General features: G+C 38.4%; 1 protein-coding gene across 1 annotated transcript in view; it reads left to right on the top strand.

The window, feature by feature from the left end:
• The window catches only part of LOC150080059 (protein turtle-like), an 886,305-nt gene that overhangs the window by 34,799 nt on the left and 827,687 nt on the right, over window positions 1–23,819 (top strand). The gene's annotated exons all lie outside the window — the stretch shown is intronic.

Genomic DNA, 23,819 nt, shown 5'->3' with positions numbered 1-23,819 from the left:
TTGAAAACCATCACTTGAATCTGTATGTTTCTTGTGGTAAATAAATAATTAAAATATTTGCAGTTATTAATTTTTGACCAGACCTCCCATATAAATTCAAATAGTGATGCTAGTAACACTGATGTTGTGAGGTTGCCTACAAGCCTGACTGATGTATAGCTTTTAATATTGCAAGTGACCGAGTATATCAAGGAACTTTTTTATTACTTTCTCCTGTAAGATACTTGGAACAAAAATATTCCGACTGACACATCCTGTGCCGCTTGTCTTTCTCTTTACTAATGTTATCTTCTTCTTTGTACGGCGTCTGCTTAGCGAAGTGTCATTTTCAGATCGCTGGCACCACTTCGGATATATTTTGGCAGACAGACATATCAGGCAGTGTGTGAGCGAAGAGAGAAAAGAAAAATGGATGAAATAAAAGTAATATAAAGGAAAAAAAATAATGTGCGAATCTAAATCTCGGAACGTCACGGTTTACTGAGAATTGTCTTAAAGGTGAAAGTTCAACGAAGGGTAAAAATAAGAAATAAATTAGCCAACCAGTCTTTTATCCTAAAAATAAACATTTTACTTTTCCCTCCTCCCCTTCTTGTTATATTTTCTCTGATTTTACGTGGTTGTTTACATTTTGAAATATATAAGAATCTCTCTATCTGTCTGGAAGTGAGAGTCAGCTAACTCTTTAGGAAACTGGCTGTAACTAATCTTTTGCCTCACACATCTTCCTGCTAGGGCCCCAAAAAGTACAAATTTATTCTTGTGGACGTCCAAGCCTGGCCATCAGCATAGGTTTAGAAAATGCATCACTGAGATAATGGTAAAAATCCTGCGGAAGCTCAATTAAGAAGAATGTGAATTGTTTTATCCAAGGGCACTATGATTCCATTTGGAATACGCTAAGCCCGTTTCCGGCGAGTAATTGGGGTGGCGCTGTAGATAATCTGCTCTTGACCTCATTCGTGTTGGAGAAATGAATAGATCTCTCTCAACTAAAGATTTAATGGCTTTCCATCATCTTTATATCTTTTTAGCTTATGAGATTTGCTAGTCAGAAGACCACAGTTTAGATAGAAATGGAAATTACATGCAACTGTTTTGAAGACTATCCGGTCCAGAGTTGTTAATTATTAGTAATGACTTACACAATTAAATTTCGTGTAGTGAGGCTTGTTCGGCTTACTAAACCAGTACGGTACTCTTTGGTAAAATATTCTCTTATTGGGGTACTTTCTCGCTGCATTTTCTCCTGCCTTAAACTTTAATTGCCTTTTAATTAACTCAAACTTCTCTCGGATTTGCAGTAAATAACATTGAGAACTATAGAAGCTGCATCGCACAATTTTTTTTTTTTACGATTCTTCTACAGAATGAAGTTTTAAAATTCCAAAATGTAGCATAGTTAGGATTCCGCTTCGGATATAAGCCAGTCCTTTTGAATATGATTCTGCAGCTACTAAACTAGAAGTTTGTGTTGAGAATCTTTTCTGCATTCTTTACAATCAGATATCTCTTCTCATTATTATATTCTGGACATACATATTAATATGGCGTTTTTGTTACTGCTGGAATGTATACAATGGAGAATGCCATTAATTTTAACTCCCAAGATTTATCTTTCTTTCTCGCTTGATGCACCTGATATTAAATTCTTTTGTTAAACTGAATATAATTTCATGTATTTATTACTATTAGCAACCTTTTACCTTTAAATGTAACTAATCTTTTCTAATACCTTTTACCTTTAAATGTAACTAATAATTCATCAGCGGCATTGGCAAAGTGTTATGAATGTTCCTTATTCATAATGTTATCCTTCAATGAAAAATACATCCCGATGGAACGGAGAAAACGAAGGGGTATCTGAAACTCACCTCCACTGATTCTCCTTTTTTTCATTTTTAGAACGAGCAGGGAAATTTTTCCTACGACGAAAGACCTGCTTCCAAACTAATTGGAAATAAATATGCAATATTTCGTCAGGTATTTGAACTTTGCTTCTCGGACAACTTTGCCTCTCAAAAACATCGAATCTTTGGTTTACGGAGGAATACTTTTAATTTTATCAACGCTAACCAACCGATGATCAACTTAAGATACTTAGATTGGCTTGGTTTTACCCTAAATGGTCCGATGAATGGCTTCTGCTCTCTTAATTACTTTCCAACATAAGTCTAAAAAAAGTGGATTTTGTTTGACTTAAACTAATCAAATCCTTACCATCCAATTATTGTCCTGCTTTTATTACGTAAATCTATTATAAAGTGATGACCGTAATAGTCAAGTTTTACAGAACCTGAAATTACCCGCCTAACTATTGATTGCCAATATAGATTCAGTTCTGTCGATCTGCAGGGGTTCTCATAATTACATCGTTAACATGTGGTCCATGAGGAAACTCAAGCTGTTGCTCTGTACATCGAAAGTCATTGGATAGGGTTTGGCAATACGTCAGCATGCTGTTCTTTCTCTCTTGTCTGTTTAGACACGGTGAAAGAGCAAAACACTGACGTATTACAACCTCTATGACAAGTATTTTAAAGATGCAAGACCCTGGTATATGATCTGAGATCCTTGGTTTTTCTCTTATAAACAACTAAAAAACTTGAATTCTGTCGAATTCTATATATATAAAGATTATGCATATATATATATATATATATATATAATTCTATATATAAAGTCTATATATTAAGCGAGTTCTCAATATTCCTTACTTCATTTAAATTAATGCCTTCAGTATTTTTTTTCCACAATCAGCATGAGGATGGACATTCAAATGCTCTTTTTCCGAGCTCCTGACTTTTTTAATTTCAGCGTTTGATTGGATTTGAGTGAAGATCGACCATGAAAATGTGCACCTTCGTGAGAGGAGTGGGTTCATACTTCTTATGTTCTTATAATAATGCACTCGCAGCGCATCATAGCCTTATATATATATATATATATATATATATATATATATATATATAAAACAGTGGGTATCTCTCCCCCAAAGAGCTCCAGATGTAGGGCTGTCTTAAATTGCCCTCGCAATCTTGTGTCCTGAATCCAACAAATGATCTGTGAGATCATTTAAAAAGGTCACTCGGTAGAAGCAGACAACAGCTTTCAACCAATGGGAAAATCCAGAGAACTTATTCTGGAATCACAAGGGATACCAGTCATATAATCTCACCACTCTCGTTATAATGTCGCCAGACACCTTTTTCAAAGTTAGAGCATCATCTGGTGATGTGCACACCTGATGCATTCGATAATAACTAGAATTTCTGTTTCGATCACCACTAAATAAAGTTTAAGATGCTATTTACTGCTTGGCTAATATTTTGGTATTGCAGCGCATTTCTACACATAACTAGTCTGTTTAGTAAAATACACTGGTGTGCAAAACCTAAGGACCAACACTATTTCTAAAGGTTACAACCACAAAATCTTTACTTAAGGTACTCTTTACTGATGAGACTAGATTCAGTCTCAGCAGCCATTCTGGACGTCAGCTAATCTTCCGAGAGGTTGGCACACGGTATCACTCCGCTAACATCACTGAAAGGGGTTGATATGGCAGTCGAGGTGTTCTCATCTGGGGAGGCGTTATCTTGGATGGACGTATACAACTCCAGATACTGGACGGCGGTACTGTAACTGGTGCACGCTATTGTACTGAGGCAATTCTTCCCTATGTGCGTCTGTTCCGATGTGTCATTGGCCCCGAGTTCGTGTTTATGGATGATAACGCCACACCCCATCGCACTGCAGCTGTTGATATGCTTTTGGAAAGTGAGGACATTGTTCGTATAGACTGGCCTGCCCGTTCCAGCGATCTAAATCCCATCGAACACATACGGAACGCTCTGGGGAGACGCCTAGCGGCACGTCCACACCCACCACAAAATGTTCACCAGCTGAAGATGGCGCCGACAGAAGAATGGACGATGTTACCACAAGAATTTGTCAACAACATTGTTCTAAGCATGGACAGGCGGTGCAAAGCCTGCATCGACATTAGGGGTGGTCATATCTCCTACTGAGGATCACCTCTTCCCTTTGTTCCATCTTTGGCAGTGATGCATCTGTATCATGGCAGCCAGTGCTATGTTGCCATTTTTGAATAAAGTCCCTCTTTATTGTACCGTTTTCTTTCCCTTGTTATGTCGGTGTTGTTTCCTTCATGATTTCTTACCTGACGAGGTTCCTTTGGTATGTTTTTTTCCAATATCCAGGCCACCCCTATGAGAAGCTACAGGCGAAAACATGACCGGTCTTTACATTTTGCACAGCAGTGTATGAATGACAATCAACTTACTGAATTGAATATTTCTGTTCCGTTAAATGCATTTATTACTTATGTAACTTGATCTGTTACACCAACGATGATTCTGAATAACTACTTAAGGAACATATACGTGCGTGTTGCAAACATTATACGAGTTATTCTGATTCCAGACATGTACAATATAGTGGAACTGAATTCGAATATGATTAATCGTCTCTCTTCTGAGTTAATACGACTATAGCTCACCCTGTGAATGACTAATGGGTATCGTTGTTCAGTTCCCGAAACTGTATGTTAAGGGACTTCAATATGGTCTCCTAATTCAGTGACTGTTAATAACTGTATCATGAATAATAGACATATTAACGCAATACAATTTATTATTTATTAGCTATGAAACTGAACTTAATGCATTTACGCATTGCATTTTCAAACTACGCCACTTCTAATTCACTGGTGAATCTTTCTCACTATATAGAATATACATTACCGTCCAAAAAGTATAGGATCCCCCCTCGTTTTCATAGTCCATTGGACATTCCCGGATGGAAGTAACTAGAAAGTTCATTCCATTGACCAAGGGTACTCGGAAGGATAATACGACAGTCTTGTCAGGTCTTCCTGCAAAACATAATTGAAGAATTTAAGGATTCAAGAGGTCCATACGATCGCACTACCGAAGGATCATCATAACCTTGGTTTTTCAAGGAATAGCGGCGGCACTTAAGCCAAACATTTTCCAACTGCAATCAGTGGTCTCACCTTGCAAGGTAAAAAAAAACTCCGTACTTAGTCCAGAGAGCAGTGGAAGTTGTTTCTGTGAATTGGCGAATTTCTATACTCCCTGTTCCAATGGTCAATGGTTCTCGATGAATTCCTGACGACGGACCTGGGTTCTGTGGGAGCGCACGCTTTCGCGGACGACATGACATTGACGGTAGAGGCGGACTTCAGGGTCCAATTGGAGACGCTGGGAAATCAGGCACTGCAGCGGATGCAACAATGGGCATCAAAGAACCAGCTTAAAATATCGTCAGACAAAACCTCGTCGATCCTCCTAAAGGGGACTCTATAGCTAACTACGACGACTTCCGCAAATTAAAATCAACAATGTAACCATCAAATATTTGAGCCAACTGAAGAATCTATGCGTTGTCCTAGATAAAAACCTAACGTTCCAGTCGCATCTGAAATGCATAAGAAGGAAAACCAGAGGATACTCCGGACTGGTAACCGGAATCACAAGGAAAGATTGGGGACTCAAGAAAAAAACGCTGATGCTTTACTATGAAACAACCTTCCTGCCAGAAATCATCTACGCAGCAGCGATGTGATATCCAAAAACGACGCTGGTAGTCAACAAAAGAACACTAGAAATGACCCATAGGATCATACTGCTATCAACAACGACGCTTGTAGCACGGTAAGTACCCCAGCACTGCAGGTACTTGCTGGAGCGCTCCCTCTGGACCTAGAGGCTGTTCGGCAGGGGCTACTGTTTTTGCTGGCCAGGGGAGTGGCCGACCCACCAAGGATACACGACTGACCCGGGCAACCAAAAAAAAAACGAAAAAATTAGGACCCACCTCCTAGACCTTTGGCAGAGAAGGTGGACGGAGACTACAAAAGGCGAAGTAACAAAGATTTCTATCAGCCCTCCGGAAAATATACCCAAAGCCGGCTTGGTACTTCCCAGGGTACCATATGACAATACTATTAACCGGACACGGACCCTACAAGGAGAAGCTGTTTGGCTTCGGACTCGATGAGGACCCCGACCGCATATGTAGGGAAAGCGAAGGCTGAAGCCACATAGTCTATGATTGTCAACACTATGAAGACCTCAGAGGGCTACTAATAACAAGATTGAGATACCCCCCCAAAAGGACTGGAGCACCACTTCCTGGACACTGAGGATGAATATAAGGTGCTGTCTCAGTATGCGCAACCTTCATCATCTCTCTACCTTCATCATAGCGAAAGCCCCACACATCAAAAACTTAACATGATAAAATTACCTTACGCTCAAAACTCGGCCTAGCAAACCTAAGCGATATTACCCCTATGATTGCGCAGATTTTTTAAAATTATTTTTATTTAATTTTATTTATTTTTTATCTTTTATTTTTCTAGGTCCTAGCCGCCGAAATCCCAGGAAATTAAGCGGCAGAACCTACCAGAGTGAATCTACGGCTACTCGGCTCCTGGTCTGCATCCACGGGGTCTAGGTGGGGCAACGTTGGGCCTCAATAGGGGGTCCAACGGCTAAATGACCAGATGAACAATGGTAGAGTGTAGAGCGTGTTTAGTGTCAAACGGCACCAGGGGTTTCCCCCATCTCCGCGTGCTATACATTGTGGGTGTGAAACAGAACACTGTCAATGCCAGAGGTTTAAAGTATATTGATTTTATATTTCTGTAGTGTCGTGTACCGTTGTTCATCTGGTCATTTAGCCGCTGGGCCCCTAATGGGACCCAACGTTGCCCCACTCCGCCCAGTGGAGGCAGACCAGGTACACCACTGTTATAGTTATTTACTCTAGCAGGTCATGCCACCTAATTTCCTGAGATTTCTGTGCCAAGGATCTTAAAAAAAAAAAAAAAACACGCTATAGATAGGGGTCAGCCAAAACAAAGGGAGTACTAGTTGGGCGATTTGATGTTATTAAGTTTTTGGGTGTAGGGCTCAAGCAATTTGGAGTTGATTTGGACGCTAGTTGTAAGTTAGAGAAGGGGGGAAGACTGAAGACTGGGGGGAAAAGATAGTGAAACGGGGGTACATAGAGAAGTTGACCCCAAGTCAGTGGAGCAGGCCCAAGCCCCACCATAGTGAAAAAGAGGGGCGGCGAGGGGGGATGACACCAGGGTTTAAACTCCCCCTCCCGCCGGGGAGTGGAGGCAAAGGACCACGCAAGGGAGCGTGGTTAGGGAGGCCTAATGGCAGCGCAGCTGAGCTGTGCTGGTGGGTTCTGTCACTCCTAGGACGAAGGAAGGAAGGAGGGTTTTTTTTTTTTTTTTTCCTTCTCCTGAGAGGACTGTCATATCCAGAAAGTTTCTTACTTTGATCTTCAATGGGTGGTGTTTGGGTGCCGAACCCGTCTAGCAGTGAAGACAGACTGCGCAAACTCGGTAAAGGCGGCGTAGCGCTGCTCGTCCATCATAATCAGGTGCTCACCATACCGGAGATTTTCTTGGAGTTTAGTGGCAAACCTTAGCCGGAACTCATCATATTCATGGCAATCATACATTACGTGATCCCACGTTTCGTCAGCCCCGCAGTGACACAGTGGATCATCTTCAATGCCTAGGGATGTTAGCTTCGCTTTAAAAGGTCCGTGGCCTGTCAATAGAAATGTGGTATGGAGGCCTGGTGAGTACCAGGGAGGAGGCTTTGGACTTATTAGGTTCACAGAGGGAATGAACCGTTTAGTTATTAATCCTATGTTGGTGGTATCCCATGTCTCTTGCCAGGTCCTGTACATAATTTTAGAGATTCTCTTCCTTTCCTGTTTAAGGTTGTTATCAAGATTAAGAGTGATGCCTGCTGTTTCGGTGGGAATACTCTCCTTCAACCGTTGATATAATCCTCTTCTTTTTACCTCTAGGTGTAGGGGTCTACATCCAGCTAGCACCTGTAGAGCTGGGGTGCTTACTGTACGGCACGCCCTTGTTACGGCAAGGAGCATAGAACACTGTATGGAGTCTAGTTTACGGCGATTTCGGTCGAGGTACACCTAGTACACCATACTGAAGCTCCATAGCAAGTTATTGGGATAAATATGGCATTATATATGAAGGCCAGAGCCCGGCGCTTAAGGCCCCAGTCTGCACGGCTTATACGGATGATCATGGCCGAGTATTTTTTTATTTTCTGTGACATATATTTCAAGTGAGGATGGAAATTTAGTTTCATATCTAAGACGATTCTTAAATACTTGATTTCTGAGTATAATCTTATGGAGATGTTGTCAATTTTGATAATCGATGGTCTTCGTAGTTGGAGCGTTCCCTTGAGCAATATAGATTTTGTTTTCTCCCCCGAGATCTTTAGTCGGTGAATGGCTGCCCAATAATGGAGCTTAATTAGTGCGCAATTTGCTCGCTCCTTAGATCAGGTCTTGTGTCACCATGCACCACCAAAACCAAATCGTCAGCAAACGCAAGGGGTCGAGTCATCCCCAAGTCCATCCCAAGGTACTCGTCCAGGACGATGGACCAAAAGAAAGGCCCCAGGACCGAGCCCTGGGGACAGCCAAATGCTCCAGCAAAGTCAACTGTGATGACTAGCGCATACTTGGCTTCAGTGCTTGAAGCAGTAGATATTAATTTAAGAAAAGCATGTTCAGTGCTGCAACCAGCTTTGAAACCGTACTGAAGTGGAGAAATGAGGTTTTCTTTAGAGTAGCATTTTGACAACCTGCTCAGTAGAAGCCTTTCCAGAAGTTTTCCGAGGACTGGCAAGAGAGTAATTGGCCTGTATGATTTTGACTCTTCAGGTGGTTTGTCTGGGTTCTTCAAGATGAGTTTAAAGCATGCCTCCTTCCAGATAGCAGTAAAGTGGCCTTCCATTAGGCATCTGTTGAAAGTGGTGAGCATGGTGTTTGGGAAGTAGGTTGCAAATTTCTTGATAACATCCACCTCGAGGGGATCATTGCCAGGAGTTTTATTTTCTTTAGTTTTGTCCAGTGCAGCTTTTAGATCTTCATTTGTAATAGGTTCTTCAGTATTTTCTGTTGTGTAAGAATCGTTAGCGGTAACAATCTGTAGTTGCTCTTCAGTTAGCTGTGCATCATCTGTTGGAAAGAGGGCATTTAGCATGTTGTGAACAGAGTCCTCCCACATGAAGGTGGAAGAACCATCAGGCTTTACAGTTGTACTGAGGACTTCACCTCTAGGGAGTTTGTTCACAACGATACGATAGACAACTCCCCAGGGGTTATCATTTCCTGTGATCGAGACCAAATTCGGCCATGAGGCTTTTTTGCAGCGTCTAATCATGGTAGTGTAACTGTTCCTTAATAATTGGTAACTGTCTTTTGCGGCTTCGACCTCCAAGGGCGGGAGGTGAACACGGGCTCTCCGAAAAGTTTTACGAGCTTGATCGACTCTCTTCCTCATGTCTTGTAGTTCAGCATTCCACCAAGGGACTGCGTTTTTGAAGGGGATTGCCATAGCACAGGCCTCTTTGATGGTCTTGGAGAGAGAACTACACAGTCCTCAGAGGTGATGTGATTCAGTTGTGAAGAATCTTGATCTTCATGAAGTCTTCTTACAAGTTCGGCTTGAAAACGTGGCCAGTCAGCTTTTTTGTGCAGAATCGCACTACATCCCTTGGTATTGGCGGAACGCGATCCACAGAGCGGCCAAGGGAATAGGTGATCGCTCTGTGGTCAGAAGTGGTCCATGCTTCTTTAACCTTCCACTTGCTGAACTTTCCAGAAATAGTCGGCATGGTCAGGGTGATGTCGATGGTGCTTTCCCAAAGAGTGCTACCTGTATGTGGAGAGATTTCCAGGCTGAATGAGTACTTGTAGTCTGGAGGCAAGGATGAAGTTTTCAAGTTCCTCCCCATTTCGAGTGACCGTACGATCAGGTATTTGACTATACCACAAGGGGGAGCGAAAATTCGCGTCCATAGGTATGAGTAGCTTACCCCCTGGGAGGCGCCTCCGTAGCCAGGTGGGAAGGAGCAGCAGTGCGTAGCACACGCTTCTTGATTAGACCGGGGTTCGAGCCCGTCGCCACCGAATACGGAGGATGTGGAAAGGTTAAGGTATGACCACCGCATATCCCGGAGCAATATGGCCTTAGTTGCTAATGCTCCTAAAAACCAAAAAAACAACAAACCCCCTGGGAGAAGGTCAAGTGCTGTTTGCATTATTGCGATCGCAATTGAGATGTCTTCAACAGGTCTGCTGTCGAGTGAGAGCAGATGTAAGGACCCATGGCAGTAAGAACTTGAACGCAGGCACTAAGGGCTGTATAAAGTGGAGCTACTTTAGTTACAGAGATTTCAGTGTTACTGACTAATATTGCGGCCCGTGGTGCATCTGTAGTACCTTGAATGATTTGGTATGAAGCTGGATAACCACGGTACATGACACTACACATGAACAATTCCCACACACTTTTAAATCTCTGGCATTTCCTAGTGAACTGGTTCACCACAAATGAAAACAACGCTGAGATGGGGGAAACCCCTGGTTCCGTATGACAACAACACACACTTACACTCCCTGTTCCAATGAGATGAGTAGCCTGAGTTTGCTGACTGAGTACTTTACGCCAACAATTAAGTTGACTGAGTACATTTCTCCAGCAATGGTCATGTTGTGGGTTGTTTTTCAGTTTCACTTAGGACCTTTGTCAATTCTGAAGGGGATCCATAAATGCCGACGCTTACCTTAACACATTGAACAATTCCAAAGTTATAAGCGTCGTTAGCAGGCAGTGGGTAGAGAATTCTTTGGTACAGATCGATGTTTCCTTCAAGAGAATAACCACTTGTATCATACTGCCGGTGGAGTTAGTCAATGGTTCAAGAGCGTGAATATACTAAAGTTAAAATGACTGGTGCGATCCAATTTGAACCCTATGGAACACAGATGGGATGAACTGGAAAGCTGGATGAGAGTTAGATCAACACATCCACATATATAGCTCAACTGCTTATTGCTGGAATGGAGTACTACAACCACTGTATTCCATCGCCAGTTGTGCAAAGCGTACCCAGAAAAATGGAATGTGTTGCTGCGGTCAAAGGAGGGGATCGCTATTCGAATGAGTTACCCTGATGTGTGTGTGAATGCCAAACAGGTTTTCGGATACTTTTTGGAGGATAGTGTATAACACGGGGTAAGATACACTACGTTAGTATTAGGAAGCCAAAAGAAAAGACAATATTTACTGCATACCAACAATCTATAAAACGTACTTATTCTTAAGTGTCCCTTTACTTTTGATAACCTCATTACAAAGCTTCCTTATTTTATACTGTTTGCGCCAACAGCCATTTGTTTAGAATCAGTGAAAATTGCAAACAAAGAAATAAATCCATTAAGTACTTAAAAAGATGAAGTGTTAATCTCTTCCTCTTTGGTACTTTCCGTGCCAAGTCGACATTTGTAGTAAGACAACACGAATTCATTGAATTTGAAAATATTTTACCACCGAACCTTTCTTTTAAGCATTACAAATGCCTTGAAGTCGTTAGCAGAGAAACATATAAATGAAATATCAGAGTCATTAGCCAGCAAGAACAATCCAATTTTCTTCAGCATGGATGCTTCGTATATTTCATTACTAAATGTTGCCGTTGGGAATACCTGGAGCTGTTCTGTAAGAAACACGTTGCGATGGATGCCGCACGCGCTCTCTTAATAGGAGATTAGTTCTTCATGCTTTGGTGACCTTTTGAATGGGAATTTATTATTCATAATGACAGTCCCCATTGTCTCCAAGATGCTATTTTCTGTCGGACTGCTTCGATTTATTTTTAGCTTGAAGTCTGATACACAGTCATTGACTGGTGATTAGTGATAGTACCAAGTGCCCTTCTGATTGAAGCATAATGAACTATGTAAGGAGTTTACGAAGTGAGAGCCTCTTTGTCGTTCTGGAACAGATGATGTTTAACGTTATTTCAATTGGATTCGGATATCGGTAATTATGGACCGGCTGCATGCCGAAATTGATATAATAAGACGCCGAAACGCTGTCGGCACTGTCTCTCAAATGCACATGAGTTATTACCACAGATAATGTTAGTTAGGGGAATGTTGAGAAGAACCCCTTTTTCTGTTAATGCTACGGGCTCGATTTGTTTGTCCCAATTTTCAGATTTCCCAAGTGAGAAGCTGCTATGCTCTCTTCTCAAAAGTGAACAGCAATATTGATAAAATTAGATTTTTATTAAAAGAATTAATAATATCACATTTCACCGAAATGGAATTATCGATCCTCTGAGTTGAGGTTAGTAATAGTTGGAATTTGGAGTCCATCTTCTAATAGTGTGATCATTATGGAAAGCATTTGAAGCGAACCGATGTATTCAGTCAAATTAAACAAATCAAATTCAAATAAATCACACAATAGAATTGCACAGTCTGACGATACTTAACAGATTTTAAATGAATTATAAAATCTGTTAATTTAAGAGATGATAAATTTCTAGATCATTCTCCAAGTTATGAACATTCGATTTAAGATTACTGTACATGAGAACAAAGCCATGTAAGATAAACAGTTTTAACAAATGAGTAATCTTCGAATATTTATTTATCCCTGTCATGATCAGTTCAAAAAGAATAAAGTGTGCTGCAATAGTATTGAATAAGAAACTAATTAAGAAATGTTTTTCGTGTCGCTTTAGTTTTCTCTCTGTCCTAACTAAAGCTGGATAGGATTGGTTTAACCATTATTCTTCTTCACGTTCTTTTAACCAATAAGATTCGTTTTCATAAGAGAATACGTTTTTTGACAGTTTACCGTCCACCAAAGAGTCTATCGCACTGTACCTTTGCGGAAAGTCGTGCCATTTCCTGGCAGGATCGTAAAATGAAACTCTCAGTTCAGTTCCACAGCCATTAGGTCAATCTGCAAAATATTAATCAACAGACTGGATTTGGCAGTCGCGATGGTGACTATGACGACTGTGTTCGTCGAGCCTTATTGATAAACATACCTGAATGTTGCTGTTTTAGTAAAATATCTTCAGAAGATACAAAAACTTACTCGAAGAGTCTTAAACATATATTCATATAAACCGAAAGAATTTATGATTACGAGGTGGGGCTATTAAATAAAAAAGTTATGCGCGCAGCCACTGCACGCCAAGAACCACCTGTGAAACAAAGACAGAGAAATTCACCTTGAACCTTTCAGTGGTTGGCTGCCAAGTCACATTCTAACACGTTCATTCGCTTTGCAGTGAGACAGGTTTTTGTTACTTTGTGTTTTTGCAGTTCTGCTAGAAAAATGGCATACAAAAGAATCAACCTCAATTTTTTTTATCAGAACTAAAGAGAAAAGCAACTGAAAGTTATGAGTTGTTATGACAAGTTTATGGGGAAGATACTCTGTCAAGAGCACGAGTAAGAGAAAGACAAAGAGCACAAAGAAAGAGAACTTTCAACTGAAAATTTAGGCATGAGAATAGTGTGTGCCAAGATGGTGCCAAAAATTTTGATAGGAGATCGAAGAATGAGAAGACTCCAAGTTTGTGAAAGTGTATTGAAAAAAAAAAAAAAATGAAGATTTAGACTTTGGTTACTGTAATTACTTGCGATGAAAGTTGGCGGTTCCAGTGCGACCCAGAAACCAAAAGAGTCAATGCAATGGAAGGCAAAACGACCCCAGACTGAAAAAGGCAATAATGTCAAAATCAAAAATGAAAACCATGCTTCTTGTTTTCTTCGATATCAAAGGAGTTGTTCTAGCTGAATTCATCCCATAAAATCAGACTCCCAATCAAACATGCTACATTGAAGTTCTGACGCGCGGATGGGTGAATGCTCCCATCAAGGTCACAAGGTAGTCTCAGTTCGCCAGTTTCTGGATAAAAACCAAATATGTGTGTGAAGATGTACTCTATTCGTTAGGCCTAGTCTTTTGTACATTTTTCTTTTCCCTAAACTGAGAAGTGTATTTAAGGGAATCCATTTTCAGTCCATTGAAGACATTCAGAAAAAAAAAAAAAAAAAAAACGACCGAAGGGTTAAAAAGGCTTACAGAGGATGATGAGTTCCAGAAATCTTCTGTGCTTAGAAGAAACGCATGGAACAGTAATGTGCAAGTCCAAGGCAATTATTTTGAAGAGTATAACTTATAAAGTACGATTTAATTAGGCACACCTTGTAATTACTTTTTTTTATTTAGATTTTTTGTGAGAATTATGGACGCGAAATGTTTAGCAATCTTCCTTTGGTATTCACGTTTTGCGTGACTTGATGTTCTCATAATTATCTTAATGGCGAATAGTTTGCTCTTTTATAAATTATCACGAATGTTCCTCTATTTATCTACAAAAATAAATATTGAATTATAATATTAAGTAATATGTTGCTCACCATCAAGGAAAAAAGTTTTTTTAGATCTTCAAATGCAAAAAAGATGCTGCCTTATGCACTTAATATTAGAAAAGGCGTAGTGTAAATATTTTACTCGCCTTTCCAGCATTAAAATTAATGTAACAATTTCAATTTATTAAAGAACTAGCTCGAAATTTTTCATAACGGCCAATATATGAATATCTTATTAATTATTTAAGCTAGAAGTTTAAAAAATCGGTAAAAATATTGTCTATTAATTTTTGCAAATGCGTAATTCATAAATTAGACAAAAATGATAATTTCGCCTTAAAAATAATTTAAAAAATACTAAAACTCGTTGAATATTATGTATTAACGATCCTGCACTAGATGTTTTATTTGCAGATACTTTCCATAGCAACAGATTCCATTTACTGACTGAAAATTTTAACTTCAACATCACCACAACTAAACGCATCGTGTTTTTCTTTAAGGTTTAAATCAATAGAACGCACATGTTTAACTCGGGTTTTGCTGGCGATATTTGTACGAATATCAAAATTCTAAATTTCTTCAGACTTTCCTTAAAATACACGGGGATATAGATTTTAGAAAGTAATAGTTCATTCAGTTTTTCGGAATGATACAGAGGGAACATTGCGCAATTGTATCTGACCACGACTCCTAATTAAATGGGAATGAGATGTATGCAATAGTATCGTGTGTTTCGATCTTTGTATCCCAAAATGTGACTTCCTATTTGTTATTATAAATTCTCTGGAAAATTAAATGAATTCTCAACATAATAAACATTAGAAAGTGTCGCATTTTCGTTCAGTGTAGCAAAGGGGGAGCCATCTGTCTGATTGATTTACACCTTTCAAGAACACGGAAGTCCACTGAAAGGCGAGTGCGTCTTTTAGTTCTGCCACTATAAAACTAGCTGATAGTGCATCTTTAAAAGTACTTGGACTCCGTAATTTGTTTCCGATTTTCACGGTGTCGCTCTCCTCTTAGGCCGTAAGCAGCTTTCGATCATACGGATCATCGCCGGGTGAAGTGACCTCGAATCGGGCGAAAAAGTAAGCACTTCAACAAGTGAGGCGCGAAGAGGTAATGGAAGGTGAATTCGATAAACTTCGTCGACTGAATTTGCACTATTGCGGGGGTAAGGGAAATGTGTAGGTGGGTGTGTAAAACAATGCGTCGGCTTTACGACTTTGACGCCCTGCTGTGCAGAAGTTCTCCATTTATTACCCCTCCCTCCCTTCTTCTTCCCAGCAGGTAAGATCGAAAATCGCCAAAGTTTTCCCAAGTTCCTTTTCAGAGGGTAAATTTGCATCTCTATCTTTCTCGCTGGGCGGTTTTCACAGGCTGGATTTCAGAGCACATTAAGATGAAGAAGAAACTTCGGGATGGAAATCCTTGTTCTTCAATGGGATAGGTTTCCGTATAGAAAGAGTTTTCGGTGTACGTTAACACTCGATGGTTGACCTTCAGATTGGACAGCCCAACCATTCGCTATGTTACATGTATTTAATTAAACGACGCTCTTAAAAGATAACTGCATTTTTTGACTTCCCATATATAATTTTTATTTGAGTTCAGCTCTTTAGAAAAGATGACTATGCTCGGGCTACCACAATATATTCCAAAAGAAATATTGTAGCGCTATTACAGTGTTTTAATTCTGTATAATTTTTCGAGCTAAAATTTATATTTTTGTGGGAATAATATTTGCATAAACTGGAAAACCGAGAAAGCTCCAGATAATGGCTGAAGTAACTTTAGAAGTTAACTCAAACAAACTTAACAAAGCTGAGTTAACTTTATAAATTAACTCAGGTTTTTTCTCTCTTTCCCTTTACAGATCTTCACACTCTTCTCTTCTCTTCTCTTCCCTTCTGCTTGTCTTGGACTCTTTCTCTTCTCTTCTTTTCTCTTCTCTTCATCTTTGACTCTTTGGTCGATGAAAGAATCCAACCAGGTTGGATTCTTTTGTTATTAGGGACAATTGAAAGGTAACAAAGTTTGAGGAGAGGGAACCACATCCCCCCAAACTTTATTCTAGCTGCTGCTTTGATATCAAACGTTTCCCATTCGAAAAATGTGTCAATAGTTGACGGCTGTTTCCACTCAGAAAGAATGGAAAGGTTAGCATATTCACTCTAACAACAATTTCAACATAATATGCAAATAATTTCTCTAATTTTAATTATTTTATTGACATTTATGATATTTAAATAATTCAATGAACTTAAATATGATAAAAAGCAAAGTAAAAATTCTGAGCAACAGCTTCATGCTACAAGAATTTAATTAAATATTTGTGCTTATTTTGGAAAAAAAAAAGTTTACTTTTTGTATACCAAAACAAAACAGATATTGCTTATTTAGTTTAACTGAAATTTCTCAATTTTCTATAAGTTTCTGTTCAATACGCATATATTAATAACGGCAACTGTATAATTTATTAAGGTCGAAGTACTATGCAAAGCACGAGACTCCAGAAATTTAAATTTCTTTCGTACAATAGTTAGTGCAAGTAGAACTTTAATTTCAACATTTGACAATTTTTCGCCAACTTCAGAAACGAGGTTACTCTTTCAGCTAGCAATGGACGTTGTCAAAATACTACATATTTTATATCATGTCACCCCTTTTGGAATTAATTCACTGGATTATAGACTTGATTCTAAGATAAAGCCCTGCGCTCATTTTGTTCTATGCACATTAGGTCGATGTTGTTTTATGATAGGCCTCAAATCAAATGCATGCAGATATGATCTAGATTATGGGTGGCATTAATGAGGTATGTCTTTTATACGAGATCATACCCTACCTTGTATAGGCTGTTGTTAACTTTGTTCTTGTTGTTTATAAAGAACAGCATTATAGTATGTTGTAGCTGGAAATAAGGTACGACCCCTTGCTAATTTTTTGGGGATTTATTCGAGCCCCTTGTCAAAAAATTAGTCTGATAAACCGTAACAGACACTTTCAACCCTGGTTGACAATTAGCTGAAATTCTCGAGCGATTCTCTTATAAAGAATGCATGTTACACATCAAGGCCAAATTATTCAATTTGGCCATCAAAGCCAAATGATTCAGAAACCTTTAAAACATCACCATAAATGTTTTAACAATAACATATAACCTAAGCAGAATAATCCTAAATTACATTCTCAAAAAATTTGCACAAATGCGGTGTATTTCCTTGATATATGTGAATCCTATTTTTCGCTGCTGTACCAATGGTCTTCATCTTCTTGCATAATATAAGTTCTTGCCTTATTTCGGTATATGCTGCATTCCAAAAGTGTTTGAGGCAGTAAAAAACCTTGAAGAGTTAATAGTTAACTAATTACCATTTCTAATGGAACGTTGAACGCTCCAGTAGCAGAATTGAATGCACACATACTTTTTCCACATGGGAGATTTAACCTTTCGCTCAGCATCCCTTGCATAATACTTCGCACTGTTGACTCGCTTGGAATTGTTTGTTTTACTTAAAATGCAGTATTCGAAGCTACTGCATAAGGTAGAAGATGCAATAGATTTCTAAAAACTTCTTCTTTTCTAGTGAATATTTGATTTGCACACCTGTAAAACGCATACCCTGGAGCGCATTAATATTACCAGCACGGACTCTTTTGTTGGATCAGCTTACGGCAAAATGCAATCTCACGCAGTCATGCTACGGTAACTGTAAGTTACATTTGGAGTCAACAACTGAGACACACTTTATATAGGGGCCGAAATAAAGCATTTTTACAAAGTTTCCGAGTACTTCACAAAGAATATAAATGAAATTGTGAATATTAACACCTTTTAGTCTTTAGAAAACTTTGCATACACCACTATAAAGTCTTGGAATTAATTATTGCATCTCGTCCACATTTTTCATGTTCAGTGTGACTGCAATTTAAAAGGGATGGCTTACGTAGCATTACACGCCACTTTATATGTGTAAAGGAAACGTAGAATTTACTGTTGAACTTTGATGTAACTTCCTTCAAAGTAGCTCATACCAGCCGTGTAGGTATATTACGGTTATTGAAGAATAAGTCTTATAAAGGAGTGATTTGAGTTGGAGTAGCATCGCCATTTCGCTTTATGAGGATCTCGTAGTGGGTGAAATAAGTTTTGCCATCACTTGGATTGCTATCCGAAAGAGTAGACAAGCAGAGAGATTGCACTGTGCTTAGAGATCAATGAAAAGAAATATCATTTTCTGAGGTAGCGGACTATTTCCAATGCTATATCCATCACTTGCTCTGACACGTATACGCACCGGACTAACATTGCCCTTATAAAACTAGTCTCGTCTCGATGGTGGAGAACTGTATCTGAGAGAAGTGCGTTGAAGGTGAAGCACTCATTTCTTTTAGGGTCACCTGATTATATCTGAACTCCAGGAGCATTATTAGTAAGGTTGCTACAATAACACGTTAAAGAAGAAGCAAAAAAAGCTGAAAAGGTTATCTATAAATTTTTAAATCGGCTTTGATTCCAGGGAGGAACGTTATGGTTTTGCTAATTTATGTCCAAAATAACTCATAGAAGCGGAAATTTGGAAGGTTTCCAACTTCACAACTTGTACGAATAATGCTCTTGTTAGACCTGATTTTTTCTATTTATTTTAACCCTGGAACACGGAATGGTTTGGTTTGGATTTGATGTTCATAAGCCTGTGCTAAATATCTCAAAACAATGTTTAGCATTGGAAATGCGTACAAAAATGAAATAATGTATGTCAAAAACTTCAAATCGAAATACTATCATTCTTAATATAGTCTCCAAATTGGCCAGAAATGATGTTAATACATCAAAAAACATTACAAGAAACAAGTTCCGTACATCTAGAAAACCTATTTGGCTCTGAGTGTATCATATTTCTTTTGGGCTTCCGTTTCAGATTTCTCCACAAAAAAGAACGTTTCTTTTGAGATTTGAAAACATTTCTTTCTTTTGATAGAAGAGATGAAACATCGCCCCGTTATTTCTTGTTTTGCTTCCTCCAAAAGGACGTCTCATTACATCCCAAGGAGATAACAGGATAGTTTTCGTACGTATCTATGTATTTGTACTTTTCCCAAGATGCCAAGATTTGCCATGCAGTTTATAGAGTCACGCTTTAGCTGGAGATTTAAAGGAGTTTACATCTTAATACATCAGTAAGTTTCTATTCACGCGGTGTTTGTTTGCCCCCTGGATATTAAAAACACGAAGGCGTCTTTGTATGTGTAACTTTTTTCCTGAACTATTCCGAAACAGCCACCTAAAACTAAATGAATTATGCCATGTGTATATTGTTAAACGAACGCCTGTAGAAGATTCCTGTTCGATGCGCCAAAACTAAAACCAGTTTAAGTACGTGTTCTTGTCTTTACTTTAATAGACTATTCTAAGTTATCGCTTTAACGCTATTTATTCACACACACACACACACACACACACACACACACACACACACACACACACACACACACACACAAAATAATAATAATAAATTACACATAACAGAAGGTAAGGTTTTGGAGCTTTGCTAGGTTCTTGGTCATGCGCGTTCACAACTGTTCATCTTAGAAGGCGTCTATCAGAGGTATCAGTAGCCGACGGTATGCTTGCCAATTTTGGCACGCAAGAGTCGTAAAGGAAAGATGCCTAGTTAATTTTATTTTAAAATTAATTAGACATCTGTCTATTTTAAATAGGATTAAAAAGAAAAAAAAACTTAATTAGATTTGGTAAAAAGCAGTATTCTTTAAACAAGCCTTTTCTGGAACAATCGATAATAATTAAAAGAATTTACAACATCGCAAAAGCGTTGGATTATTTCCCACTTCAGTTTACGGTACAATGCTTATCTTTAAATTAAAATAAATCAATTAATATTTCGCTGTATGTAATAGATTTAAAAAAAAAAATGAAAAAGAACCATCCACAATATAATTAATTTTGCAAAGGCTTTGGTAAATGGCTATATGGAAATAGAACGTCAACAGGATTCGGGCTCAACTGATCTTTCTTTGGATTTTAAATCCGGATGCAGAAAACTCTTTCGGTTTCTGGACTGTTGGCAGGAACTCAATCCGTATCGTTCTCCAACAGAAGGGAGAAATGTACTTGATAAATTCCATATAATTGTATATCCTAATATATTATCTGCCCTATAAACCCCATATGATACTGTATACTCAAAACTCAAAGGAACTCAAAAATGGTGAATTTTCATTAAACATAATCACCTGATTGAAACTTTCTGAAAACAGTCAGCGAAGTCTTCCAACGAGATGATAATCAGTTCGGCGGTTTCGTTATTCTTCGTGAATTCAACAGACTGAAATCTCTTTTCTTTGAGGGCAGTTTTCACTTTGGAAAAGAGGAACAAGTTCGCTGGCGCTAGATCGGAAGAGGACATTGGATGGTTGATCTGTGAAATGCCATGTTTCATCACAAATATCTTCACAAAACGTGCGGAATGGGCAAGGGCATTGCCGTGCAACAAGAACCTGCTGTCTTTCTCTCGAAATTGCAGCTTAACCGGGAAATGCGCGTCAATTGTCTTGTAATCACCTGTACATACGACGCAGAACTCTTTCCCCTTCAGACACTTTTTTTCGTCGAAAAACATGATCAGCATCGTCTTGAGCCTGGACTGTTATGAATGAAACTTTTTGGGCTTGGCGCTGATTGCCTGCTCTGACGCTTCGTATCGGCTCGTTTTGAAATACCCCGTATCCATCTCCAGTGGAAATGTAGTCCCAGAAATTAGAACTGTCTTGACAAGTCTGGATGAATTATTCGCATGATAATACTCCTCGTTACTTCTGTTCATCCGTGAGGCTGCGCAGTACAAATTTTTCACAGACCTTTATTTTGCCTAATCTTCATGACGAAATTGAAGAATCATCTCCTTATTCATATCCAACTCCTCAGCCAATCATTCTGAGGGTAAAACGACGATCTCTGCCACAATCTCCGAAATTTTGCAACCTTGTCCTCATTTCGAGTGGTTTATGGACGCCCGCTTCTTGGGTCATCGCAAACATCCTTACATCCGTCTTTGAACCTCTTATACCATTCAGACACACTGGTAGACTTAACATTCCATCATCATAAACAGTTTTTAACATTTCATATGTTTCCGAATTGCAGATTTTCCCAGTTTAAAGAAAAATTCGATATTCGTTCGTTGCTCCATTGCAAAATCGTGACATGGAACGTTAGAGCTAATAACGAAATGAAACTTGTTGTTACTGGAAACCAGTCAGCCTACTGGATAGTCTCTGTACCAACATTTGTTGGAGGAAGTTTGAGGTACACTCCGACTTCCGTTTATTTTCAAACTCATCGAACATGACTGCAACAACACCAGTCCAGGAACCTTACTGCCACACCTCGTAATTTATGCAGATCGCTTAGTCGGCTAGAACTACAATTGTTCATCTCAAGAAGAGGGGAGGTTGTGTTCCTTCCCTTAATTTCCAGTCCCGATTACAAACTCTAAATGCCCATTATTTCTTCTCAGTTGTATACTCTATATTTTTTCTCTAAGTTACATACACAGCTAGTTTATGTGGCCTAAGTTGTCCATGCGCCCTAATTCTATATTCTATATTTTTATCTTTTATTATCTCGAAGGGGTCTTTGTATAGTTTATGGTTTTTATAAAAGGTAAAGATATAAAAACATTATACTATTTTTAAAATGTTAATAAATAAAAAGGAATAATAATAAAAACTTAATGTGTTTTATATAATATTCTAAATTCATTTTAGAATTTAATTTTAACATTTATTGTAATATTTATTTTAATAAATGCATCAGTTTTGAATGAGAATATTCACAAAGGAAAATGCCAATATTGTACTTGTATTTTAGCTAAATACAGGTACATTATTGCTCCCATTTTTATTTCTTTCAATTTTTAAATCAGATTTATACTTTGTTTGAATCACGATAGTTTCATTTGATTTGCATTATAATAAAAAAAAAAAACAAGGTGAAATTCAACTTTAAAAAGGGGAATTACCAGAATAGCCACCGGGTACTATTATTATTCGCTCACGTATCTCTTTGTCTCTAAGAGTTGTCGCGTGTCTAATTTTGGTAATTAGAATTATCAAATTTGTAGTTGCGAACTTTTCATGCTGTCTTTGTTCTTTCAAATAACAACATCAGGCGCAGTTGGTGAAAACAGTAAAATTAGAGTGCAGTAACCTCTATTTCCTCGTAAACTACTAGAATTTTTTTGTCTCCTTTAATTTTTTGATTCTACTACTCGGAAACTTCATAAGAGCTTCAACTTGTATATTTTTCACATTTGTAACTGACAGGAGAATTAAAATTTTCGTTTTGTTAAGCCTCTATAACAATACAACTCACAACAAAAAAATCAAAACGGGTCTAGTGTTTGTGTTTAAAATTATGCTGAATGCTATGTTTCGAAAAGCACGAAAAACTAAGTTTGGTTGGTTTTGATTTAAAGAATTTTAATTCCATACAACAAAAACTTTAATTAACTTGCTCAATTCCACAGAGACCTAACCCCCCCTCCCCAATCTTCCACACTCCAGTAGTTACTGATCCTCGAGAAACTAATGAAAGGCCATATTATACAAGTTTGTTACGAGAAGAGAAAAATAGTGGCATACTTAAAACTAGCAGAACAACATCTGTCGATATCGAATGATGAAAATCATATTTAAAAAATAAAGCCGTCTCAACGAGAAAACTGAGGGGTAAAAAAAAAGTAATTGAAGTTTAGAAGAGGCGAAGAGAAGATTCTTTCAAAAGACTTACAAATTTCCAAGAAAACAAGAAATCATTATTTTAGATCTCAGACAGACAAATCTAATTATTTAAAGAATGCATGCGAATGATAAAAATTAAGATACGGTAAAATTGTGTTATAAAACGAATTTACAATCGTAAACTCTAGTTCGTTTCATTTAATGAATTGGCAGACGAAAAACATCACTACCGGGCTACTGCGCAACTGCGGAATTATCAACGTCACAATTGTTTGCCAAATAGCATTGTTACGTTTAAAGATGGGCGTCGCAGCGTAAAATCAGTAATATTTAATTGGAAGAAAGAGTAAAGAAATAGGAAATTCGATCAAATTGGGGCCATGAATAAAGCGATTTTTTAAAATTTTTCTGCTCTAATTGTAAGGTAATATTACAATGGGTCTGAATCCACGCAAGCGTGATTTATTTTATTTCTTCAAATAGCACAACCAAGGAATCATATTCCAAATAGACAACTGGATGAAGCAACGTGGAAATTTGTTTTTCTATCAAAATTTGTTTCATGAATTTGAAATCGCCTCGAATAGTTTTCAGCACGAAGTGCCTCTTACGCCTCTACTTTGAAAGAAATCACCGGAGTGGAAGAAAAGAATGGTAATGTGATCATAAATGATAGGAAGAGAAGGTACAATTCAGGTAATTGCTTCCGTGTGTGTGCCTAAGGTGCTATCTCCTTATCGGACAACCGCATAAAG

This window comes from Mastigoproctus giganteus, chromosome 9, assembly GCF_048544385.1.
Source record: "Mastigoproctus giganteus isolate SK-2022 chromosome 9, ASM4854438v1, whole genome shotgun sequence".
NCBI lineage: Eukaryota > Metazoa > Arthropoda > Arachnida > Uropygi > Thelyphonidae > Mastigoproctus > Mastigoproctus giganteus.
Note: the sequence above shows the minus strand (reverse complement) of the source record. Positions and strands in the feature narration are given on the sequence as shown.